Here is a 12,294-nt window from a genome sequence, read left to right as displayed (position 1 = left end):
TTTTATCCCTTTTAGCCTTTAAAATCCACTTACAACCTATTGGTTTAAAACCATCAGGTAATAAAACTAGCTCCCATACACCATTTTTCTTCATGGAGTCGATCTCATCATCCGTAGCTGCTAACCATTTTGAAGATTGTGGACTATTAAGTGCTTCACTAAAAGTGACAGGATCCACAAAATGATCAATATCATATTCTCCTTCTCCAAGATAAACAAAATTATCATGACACTTTGTTGACTTCTTTTGTCTCTGAGATCTTCTTAGAGGAGGTACTTCTGGAATAACTTCTCTTTGTTGATCATTGTTTTGAATAACATCTTCCACAACTGGAATTTCTTCAATAACAGGATTCTCATTAACAATAGGAGTTTCATCATTAATAGGCCCTTCATCAATAATAGGACCTTCATCATCTTCGATATCGGGAGCAATATATACATCAACAATGGGAGCGTTATCAACTAGAGTAAGAATAAGACTGCTATTATTATCATCTCTTGAAAAAGACATAGGAATAAAAATTCCTTTAGATGACTCCCCCGTTTCAAGAGATGTTGAAGGAATATTTTCAGCAACATTAAATTCCAAAAAAAATTTAGCAGTCTGAGATTCAACAATTCGCGTACCACGAGTGGGACAGTAAAAGCGATAGCCTTTTGAGCGCATTGGATAACCAATGAAATAACAGCGATTTGTTCTCGGATCTAACTTTTTCAAATTAGGATCATAAATCTTTACTTCGAATTTGGACAACCCCATACTCGAAAATGATTCAGACTAGGCTTCCGCCCAGTCCATAACTCAAAAGGGGTCTTGGGAACAGATTTACTGGGAACACGATTTAAAATATAAGTTGCAGTCATAAGTGCTTCACCCCATAAAAACTCTGGAAGATTTGTTCTACTCATCATACTTCTAACCATATCCATGAGAGTGCGATTTCTCCTTTCAGCAACGCCATTTTGCTCAGGTGAACCAGGCATAGTGTATTGAGCAACTATTTTCTTGTAAGTACTCTGCAAAAAGCCCCATGTGTTGTCCAGATTCTGTATAACGACCATAATATTCTCCTCCACGATCAGAATGAACAACTTTGATGACTCTTCCTTATTGTTTCTCAACCTCATTTCGAAAAATTTTGAGTTTATCAAGGGCGTCAGATTTTTCTTTAATTAAATAGGTGAATCCATAACGAGAAAAATCATCGATAAAAGTGATAAAATACTTGTTTCTGCACAACGTGGTGGAATAAGGACCACTGATGTCTGTGTGGATAATTTCCAATAAAGATTGACTGCGGTTTGCAGTCTTCTTTCTTGTTTTAGTCAATTTTCCACGAGTACAATCAACACAAGTATCCCAATCAGAAGCATCAAGAGGAGGAAGTATTTCAGATTTAATTAAACGATCAACCCTTTCTCTGGAAATATGACCCAATCTTTTGTGCCATAACAATAAGGATGTTTCCTTAATATGAGGTCTTTTACCCACAGAATTCACAACATTAAAAGAGGAATCTAAAGGAGCCAATGACAACTTGTAAAGACCATCAGAATAAAAGCAATTTCCAATAATTCGAGAGTCAAGCATAATGTCAACATTATCATTTGCAAAATGAAAAGAATATCCTTGTTTAACCAAAAGCGGAAGCGAAACTAAATTCCTTTTAAAAGTAGGAACATAAAAAGTATTGTTCAGAATAATCTTATCACGAGACTGTAATTCAAGAATAAATGTTCCAACATAGATAACGTCAACTCCAACATCATTGCCCACTTTAAGCTTGGACTCCCTCTCACTTGACTTCCTGAGATCCTTTAGCCCCTGTAAGGAAGCAGAAACATGAACAGTAGCACCACTGTCTAACCACCAAGAATCAATAGGAACATCAACTAGATTAGATTCAAAACAAACACATGCCAATGGATTACCTGATTATGCTTGCTTCTTTTCTAACCAAGTCTTAAATTTGTGACAGTCTGTTCTCCGATGCCCCAATTTTTCACAAAAGTAACACTTCACATTAGAGTATTTGGACTTTCCGTTGTTATTCTTCTGTTTATTCTTATGCTCCTTACCATTACCATTCTGTTTAGTAGCACCATCATTTTTATTCTTGAATTTTCCTTTTCCTTTGTTGGGCTTGAGGTGAGAAACATAGTTAGCAGATTCATTCTTCTCCTTTTTAAGCTTGCTTTCTTCAGCTACACACTGAGAAATTAGGTCGCTGATAGTCCATGTTTGATTGTAAGTGTTGTAGGCTGTCTTGATTAGGCTGAAAGAGGCAGGAAGAGCATGAAGAGCTCGATGAATAATGAAAGAGTCAGGAAGAGGAATATTATGATCTTTCAACTTGGACTGAACATTCACCAATTTCAGAATAAAATCTCGCACTCCTTTTAATTTTTCATACTTAATGGTTGCCATTTCATCCATAAGATGTCCAGCTTCAGCGTTTTCACCAGTGTCGTATAGTTTTTCTACAGCATTGAAAAACTCTTTGGCATTTGTAGTGTCTGGCAAACCACTCAATAGATGTTCAGGAATGGATCTTTTCATAGTAAGAAGACTGAGACGACTTGACTTTTCCCATTGTGCATGATGAGTTCTCTCAGCGGCATCTTTGGAGTCGATAAGATCGGCGAGGTTTTTCTTCTCGTAGGCACAATTCCAAATCCATTATGCCTAAAGTAAATTCCACATCTCGTTTCCATGTCTTGTAGTTGGAAGCATTCAAAATATGGATGGAAGCATTATTGTTGTTCACAGAAAAGGAGACTGAAAAATTCAAAAATTAAAACTTGAATAAGCAATATGAGCAATGTATTAGAAAATATTGTAGAATCAACTGGTCATTATAAACTCCCCTTTGGGGTGAGAATATAACACACACATGATCTACCTTCATGAAGTTAACAACAAAGAAAAAATACATATCATTTAAGAATTTTATTACCTTTGGGCAAATAAATTTCTTAAAAAATATGTATTAATTCAAGCAAAAAATAATAATAAATTTATATATTTAAATTATTACCTTTGGACAAATAATTAAAATATATATATTTAATATTAACTCACTTCATGGAATGTGAACTAATATATGTAAATACTACCTTTGGGCAAGTAATTACACATATAGTCAACCAAAAAATATAATATTTTCTTCAACATGTGAAATTTGGTGATAAAACAATCACTGAAAATTAATAATTTTCAACCAAATTTCCAAAAGAGATATATAATTGCTTTTATTATATTGATAAGCAAAAAATAAAGTGTCCACCATAACACATTATTTTTGTATCAAATAATCAAGTTTTATAACTTTAGAACAACAAATAATTAAAAGATGTGAATATAAGAAAATTGGTGGAGACTACATAGTCAAAACAAATTAAATAAGAGAGTGACTATGTTTTATGGAACGAGAAGAAACTCAAAAAATTTTCTATGATTGACAAATTTCGAAAAAACATCAAAAAATATTTTTAATAATTTTTTAACTACATAATTATCATTAAAATAATAATAATTATTAAACGGAGTCAAAAAATTAATTAAAAATCATAGAAAAATCAGAAATTAAATTCTAATAACGCTGAAAAAAAACACGTCGAAAACGGACCTCCCAGCCGGCCCCACGCGCCCCCACGCGCCGCCTGCGCGAGTGGGCTTCGCGGCTGGGAGTTGTCTTCAACCTCCAGTCGGGTCTGTGAAACGGGTCACGCGACCCGGTTGTGCAGTTCGGGTCTGTAGGTGTTTTCCAGCCAAAAAACGACGAAAAGATGGGGATTTTGGATGGGTTTCGATTGGGAATCAATTTCTAGTTGATTTACACTATTAATTTCGTGTATTAAAAAATAAATGGGTAGATTTATGGCTAAAATCAATCCCAAATTAGAAGAACACAAAAGAAAAAAAATTGTAATGCTAATCTTATATAAATCCGAAATTAATAGTGTAGGAACATTCTTAAACAATTAAGAATGAGAAATCTATTATCAATTTTAGATCAAAAACAATAAAATCAAAATACACAAATATAATTTCACATTATAATCATATAAACCCTAAAACTTTAAATTTAAAATTCTCTTAATATACACAATGATTTTATGCATATAATATATCAATTGAAAGAGAATTTAACGATCAATAAAACCTTTAAAGTTTTAAGATTTATAAACAAAAAATTGCACATAAAATAATAACGAAATTAATATGAAATTATGGATAATTAATATATACAAATTAATTATACTAATTATAGGTTCTAAATCATATACAATAGGCGCTCTGATACCACATGTTAGATAAATTAACAATTAACCCAAGATCTATTTGTATATAACATAGAACACAATAGTAGTATATGATAATTGAGTATGTGTACCTGATTGATCCATAGCAATTATCTCTGATTGATCCACAGCAGTTACTCCAATTTGATAGTGCAATACTATCAACTAAGTCTTCCTCCCTAGATCTCTAAATCAGAAGCAGTTTATTTTCTCTGATTATCAAAAGGTATACAATTGTGATGAGACAATATGTATTTATAGAGTTAGGGAGGGGACTTAGCTACAAAACCCTAGTTGGGCTGGGCCTGCTCATCAAAGGCTTCAGTCAACTAGAAAAGCCCACACTTCTGCTTCACCTAGACTTTACTCACAGATGCTAAGCCCATTAACAATTGATCACCAACAACATGGGCTAATACAGCAAAGAACTATCCAATCAACCCAAGTTTTAATAAAACCAATAAAATTTAATGTAAGCCCAAATAAAAGTCTAACAGCCTAATCTTCTCAAATAAACTGTTTTGTGAAATGGGGTTTTTGATTAGATACCAGAAAAGCTTTTCCAATCTCAAGAACATAAGAACCAAAATTTAAAAAAAAAAAAAAAAAAAAAAAGAACCTTTGTGATTGCTTAAATCCATTATCATCAAGTCTTGACACATCTTTAAGAAAATGACCCCATAAAAACTGTAAAACCAAACATTGAAATGACTTGATTCCCATAGTTGTAAAATAAAAAAGAAATTGAAAATTCAGATCATAGTTTTTTGACCACAAAATCTGCAGGAGATATCCAACTGTCTCCCAATGCAACTCCTACATATATTGAAATTTGAAATCCTAACATAAATTTATTGATTAATTGTAAAGATTGGTTATGAGAATTGAAGATTTTTACCTCCAAGTTTAAGTTTCAATTTCCCAACTTCAATGGCTTTTAGAGCTGATAACAGCAAATTTTCCTCCATAAGATTCAGCAACAATGAAAAGAGGACTCTTTTGAAGAGTCTCATCTTCATTAAAGAGCTTCTTCAACATTGTGGTAAGATCATCTGCAACTTCTAAATCATTTTTCACAAACAACTTTGTGTCCTCCACAAAACTGTAACAAGTTTCAACTGATCATCCTAAATTTCACAACAAAGAAAGAAAAATCATAAGAATCAAAACTCACAATTCCACAATACTAATTTGAAACCAATTAACTCACTTACAACAAACAATAGATCTGATTTTTGTAACCAAGTTGAATTCCTTGGATTTAAGCTTGTATCTAATGGTCCAACCTCTTGAAAATTCCTAATTCCAACACCTGAAACTCCCTTTTTTCTCAAGAAACAAACAAAGAAAAAGATTCATAGTTTAATACACACAAACATATATACAAACACAACACAATCATACCTATAAACTTACAAGTCCTCCTTGAAGCCAAAGAACAATAAGCCAAGGCTTAGATGGATTCTCAACTCTCTAAGGACTCTTGTAAAGCCACCAAAATATGTGGGTTTCTGAGAAAATTTTAACAAACGAAATTCAATTCTAAACAAAATAAAAATATAAATTCAATCTTTTTTCTTACCCAGAAAAGAAAATGAAGAAAAGTTTACAACTTTGGAAGAATAGCTTACTGGGTCTGACCTCAACGTAACCTCAATCCTCAGACCCATCTTGGGTTCTTTTTGGAATTTTTCTTCCTCCATGAATGAGTGGAACAAAGCAGAGACTAAACATCACTATAAAGACTAAGAATTTCTCCATTTTCGACCAAAAAATAAAGATGAGAAAACCAGAGAATGAGAGAACACTTATGAACCTCTCTAATGTCCAATATATATACAGACATACATGCATATATGTATGTATGTGTGTATATGTAGTCGGCAGGCCAATAGTTAGAACATAGTTTGATCTCATGGTTCAAGTGTAAATCAAAATAGAAAGAATTTCTATGAGGGATAAGTTGAAAAGTCTAGCCATAAATGTTTCCCATTGTTTTGCAAAATGGAGAAGAAGCGCTCAGCCTAAACGGCTGTAACATCGCCTCACCACCGTTTGTCTCCACCATTGCACCTACTCGTTGTTCAGAGATCACCTCTCGTTCATAGACCTCCGACCGTTCAGCCACACCCATTGTTGCAGCTGTAATCGATTGCAAGCAAAATTTTAGATTATTCTAGAGCATGTATATATAGGATTATATAAAAATTCAAAATATCATCTTCAAAAAATTGGAAAAATTCCATAGATACCAAGGAAATGTAGAAACCTGAAAAACCTTTAAGAGTTTTCAGTATTGGCACTTATCTTTCTTTCTACTGATATGCTACTTTTATTGTATCTTCTCTCAAGTGAGATTCAATTCATGAGATGAGATTCTCAACAAAAAAAAGGTAACTCGATATGACACTTTTTCTTGAAATCAAAATCTCTACTCTTCCAAAGTTAGAAAAAGATGTTTTGTTGGGTTAAACATTTGCAGAACATATAAATTTTATCTTGTGTCAATTCATTGAGGAAAACGTCGTCAAAACTCCTTTGACTTGTGGTTGAACTGGATAAAAAGTTTGGATGCTTCCTCCATGTCAACTATAGAAAGAAAAAAAGTTAACAAAAAATAAATCATTAACAACACATTACAAAAAAAAAATTGTAATTAACTATGATAATTGTAATTACCAAATTAATGAAAAACATTAGCAAAATAGAAATTTGAAATAGTATTATACAATATTATTTACCTTTACAAATTACACTCAATTATAATAAATCAATTCAAACAATTTGAGAGGAGTGACAAAAACTTCGTCATTTTATCAAACATATGTTTTGCATAATGATAGATATTTTGAACTAAAGAAAGACAAAATCATTGAAGAAAAATATGTCATAGAGAGACCTAAAGAACACACCTGAAATGGTAGATCGCAAAAGACAATACAAAAATAAGAAATCATGTACAAAAGTTGCTGGAACAAAAGGAACGGATGAACATTTATTTCAACTTTTTACTGAACATAGAGAGCCTACATTTCAAGATAAAGCATGTGTTTCTATCCTCCCAGATGGAGAACTCAAAGATCGGTAGTTAGTTTTGAAAGCTTCATAAATAATAAAAAAAAATGACTGCAAAATATTCAAGACTACTTAAGACGAAGATTCTCAAGCAAGTTAACAACATCAAGAATAGAATCAATAGCAATTGATTCCGTCAGAGTCTTCTGTTGCCTGCAACCCAAAAATAAAGTTAAAAATTGAGAGAGATGCCATTACTTACAGTTCACCTCCCTTGAGATGCGATCGCCAGTTCACCACCCTTGTCGTTTGCATAAATTCGTATCGTTTGTTTTTTACTTCGCAAAGTTCGTATCTTCCATTATTTACTATTTTTAATACTATTTATTTTTATATACTAAGTACAATTCAACAAGTTACTTTAGATAAGTAATATAAAAAAATATTAAATAAATAAATTAATAGAGCTTTAGTCTGTAGCTTTCTGTTTTAAAAAAAAATATTATTTTATACGGTTTGTTAGAGAGATATGTGGCTAATTTTTTTTTTTAATTTAAAAAAAGATTGTTTAATTTTTTGGGTTTAATTATTGGGTTTATTTGTTAACGGGAGATCAAACCTATTAACATCGTTAAATTTAACAGAATATTTTAAGGTATATTCGGTTAAACCAAGAAATGCCGTTAGATAGTCACTTTTAATATATAAAAATATATATTTTAAAATTACATAATAAACTGCTACTTTTGAACTTTTTTTTTTTTTTTTGTTTTCGTGTGTGTTGTGTTTTTTTTTTTCCAGTTCGATATAATATAACCCAAGCTATGTTTGTCCCTAAGCTATGTATGTCGTAACATTATTTAGGGTTGTTCTCTTTTGGATAATTTACATTTAGACACGTTTTTGTCCATTTAATTTCAGTATTAACGTTATTTTTTATTTTATTAAATTTACCGCTGTTTTATGCCGTTTTAACTTTAATTAGTTTTGTTTTTTGGTTCACGCGTTGCAGGTGATGTCAGAGTATAGAGCTGTCGCGTCAATCACACTCCCCAACATCTGTAACCTCACGTGCTTCCTCACATTTTTCACTACATCAATAATTGTTCTTTATTTTATAGACATTTCAGTATGCATAAGAATGTTATTTTGTTACTGTATACTATATTTTTTATTTTTTATTTTTGAAAAATGTGTTTGCATATTATAGGAATGTTATATATGTACTTTTTTTCATATAATTAAGATATATTTTCAGTTTTTGAGTGTATTGTTTAAATAATTTTTTGTTAGAGTATATTTTTGTATTTATATTTGTTTTAAAATTTTATTACTTCGTTTATTGTTGAATGTGATTCTGTTTTTATATACTTAATAGTTTTTTTTTTTTTAATATTTTTAAGATTTTATTGCTGTTTGTTCAAATGTGATTTTGATACTATATAATTTAAGATATTTTTTTTTTCATTTTTAAGACTTTATTGATGTTTGTTTGAATGTCTTTTTTATATTGTATGCCTTAGTTTTTTTTTTTTTTTGTATATTATAGGGTTGTACTTCTGTTTAATTTATACTCTATTTTATAATTTTTTTCATCTAATTTAGTTTATTGATCATTATTTGGTGGTTAATATACTTTTGTTTATCATTAATATGCATGCTAGTTTATATCATGTGATTTTTGTAAATTTTTTAGTTTTTGATACTACATACTTTAGATTTTTTTTATTTTTTATTTTTAAAAAATGTGTTTGTATATTATATGATTGTTATATATGTGTATTTTTCATATGATTAGGATATATTTTCATTTTTTAAGTTTGTTGTTTGGATAATATTTTGTTAGAGAATATTTTTGTATTTGTATTTATTTTAGGATTTTATTGTTTTGTTTGTTGAATGTGATTTTGTTTCTGTATACATAATGGTTATTTATTTATTTTTTTTTAAGGATTTTATTGCAGTTTGTTTAAATGTGATTTTAATGTTGTATAATTTCGGGCTTTTTTTTTTATTCTTTTTACAATTTTATTGATGTTTGTTTGAATGTGTTTTTGATATTGTATACCATAAGTTTTATATTATTGTATTTTTTTTTTTTGTATATTATAAGTTTGTATACTGTATACTATACTTTTTTTTACATCTAATTTTGTTTATTGATCATATATTTGGAGATTAATCTTTTATATATATATAATTTAGAAATTTATTTGATCAGACGTTTTTTATCATTAATATGCATCCTTTTGTTTTTAGTTTATGTTCGTGAGTTTGAGGGTTAGTTATGTATTTAATTTATGCATTATGTATACATAATATACGGTAAAGTGTATTGTATATAATATTTTAGTTTACATACAGATTGTATAAGTTAACGTTTATTGTATATATTGATGTATAGTTATATGTAGCTGTTGTAATATATTATTGTTAAAATATATACATAATAGTTATTATTTGATTTGTAGTTTACCGGTTTAAGTTTTTGTATTTTGGTTTAAAGTATGTAATCGTTTCGCATTTCGTGTGTATATAGTATACAATAAGGTGTGTTGTCTATGAGGATTTATGTTTATATGTGTGTTGTATAAATTAGTGTATATTGTGCATATTTTTGTATACTAAATGTGTGTATATTGTATAAATTAATGTATATTATGTTCTCTGATTTGGGATGTATATTTAGATTAGGTGTAGGAATGTATGTTTGTTAAATTGTATACGTAATAGTTTAGAATATATGTATATTGCAAGTGTTATTTGATTTGTTATTTATTAGGTTAGTTTTTTGAGTGTTTGTTTGCATTATGAGACTGACTCGAATTTTGTGTATATATATAGTATACTGTAAGGTATATTGTTTATACCGATTTAATTTTTTATGTAAATCATATTAAATAATGTATATTGTATAATTCAATTTACAATGTATACTTAGATAAATTGAGGTATAGTAATGTTTTTATTGAATATGTATACAGGATAGTTTATAATATTTTATATTGTTATGTTGTCTTTTATGTTTTTACATGAGTGGGAGAAATATTTTAATAAACCTGATAATCGTGTTTAGGGTAAGATAATTTTCTTCCCTAATAACAATATTTTTTGCTGGAGTGGGAACACTAGTTTTGTGAAAGCTTTTGATGTTCTTCTGTCCATTTTGCTATCTCATGTGAACTTTTATGGTCGGAGGTCGAATATTGACAAGAACACAAAGTATTTTTAGGGAGTAAGTGAGACAGATTTGTTTGGAAGTTGTGTTTATGGATAAAATAAGCTGTCACAACAAGATCAGTGGTAACTATGTTGTTTACTTTTTATATATATATATTAATTATATAGTTTACAATGATATAAAATGTGTGTTGTTTTTGTATTTTTAGTAGTGATTGTGGTGTATTCGTTATAAAGTATGCTAAATACTTTATACATGAAATGATCAATCATGTCCACAAATCTTTGAATATGAATATTGTTCGGAAGAAGATGTGTGTTGAGCTTTTTGTGCATGGGACGAGGAAGGAGTTTAATGGATATGAGTCTGGTTTAGAGTTTACTGGGAAGAAGATGTGTGTTGAGCTTTATACAAGCATTGCATGTGAGCAAGGTATTTCATCATATTCAAATTTCTAACAGCTGTAATTTTTGTTATCTAGGTTTACTATGTATGAGTCGTACAATCATGTACTTTGTATACAAGCAGGTTTGACGATTCTACCTATAAAAATAAATATTTTAGTTGAAGTTATAAATGAGCAATATTTTTGTTTAATTGTTTATGAGATCAGATAAACATGTATACTCACATTCATTGATGTATTATTTGTAATAAACCAATAAATTGATTAAATGAAATATATACATATATGTTTACAAGGTAGTTTATAAAAAAATAAAATATTAATATACTATATTATTATTTTAAGAATGCGTGCATTTTATATTTTATAAGGTTTATTATGATTTGCATACACTAATAAACTAGTAGGTTCATTTATAGATTATGTTGCACAAATGGTTATAATTAAGGTAAATAATTATTTGCATATATACTTTAGTTCAAGAATATATGCATTTGTGCTTTTTATAAACTACCTTGTAAACATATATGCAGAGTTTTTTTATAAGGTGTATCATTTTCTACATATAGTAATAAACTAGTAGGTTTATTTTGTTACAATGTAATACAAAATAAACAAAATTGTTACTTGTACTTCAAGCTCATATCTTTATTTTTACACAATATTTTTTCTGGGATATGTAACGTCCCCGCTTCAAGCCTCCATTGGGTCCTTACACCCACGGACTAATGGCTCTTATACACGAGTTCGTCACTCTGACTGCTTCATGGACTGATGACTGACCCTACAGACCAACACGAGTGTTTTCAGCGTGCTTTGTCCTCACTCACACGCTTCCTGGGAAAACTTCCCAGGAGGTCACCCATCCTTGAAATTGCTCCAGGCCAAGCACGCTTAACTGTGAAGTTCTTTCAAGATGGGCTACCGAAAAACAAGATGCACCTTGTTGATATAGGTAGTACCAATCAATCCATTTAAGCCCTCTTCAACTGTGTAGTCCCATACCTACACAGTCTCAGAATCATCCCACTTGACCTTCCCCAGGCGGTGTGGGATTGCACGAGCTACCGGTGTTTCCCCTTACGGATCACGGGACTACCGATCGTCACAATCACCCCTTCAGGTCCGACGTCCTCGTCGACCACCTTCCCGTGGTCAAGGCTCTGATACCATTTTGTAACGTCCCCGCTTCAAGCCTCCATTGGGTCCTTACACCCACGGACTAATGGCTCTTATACACGAGTTCGTCACTCTGACTGCTTCATGGACTGATGACTGACCCTACAGACCAACACGAGTGTTTTCAGCGTGCTTTGTCCTCACTCACACGCTTCCTGGGAAAACTTCCCAGGAGGTCACCCATCCTTGAAATTGCTCCAGGCCA

The 12,294-nt window shown here is 30.7% G+C and overlaps 1 pseudogene; it reads right to left on the bottom strand.

Annotated features, from left to right (window-relative positions):
* Positions 1-5,065: 5,065 nt before the first annotated feature.
* Positions 5,066-6,442, bottom strand: LOC115713784 (serine carboxypeptidase-like 51; annotated as a pseudogene).
* Between the last annotated feature and the right edge of the window lie 5,852 nt (positions 6,443-12,294).

This window comes from Cannabis sativa, chromosome 4 (genome assembly GCF_029168945.1).
Source record: "Cannabis sativa cultivar Pink pepper isolate KNU-18-1 chromosome 4, ASM2916894v1, whole genome shotgun sequence".
NCBI lineage: Eukaryota > Viridiplantae > Streptophyta > Magnoliopsida > Rosales > Cannabaceae > Cannabis > Cannabis sativa.
Note: the sequence above shows the minus strand (reverse complement) of the source record. Positions and strands in the feature narration are given on the sequence as shown.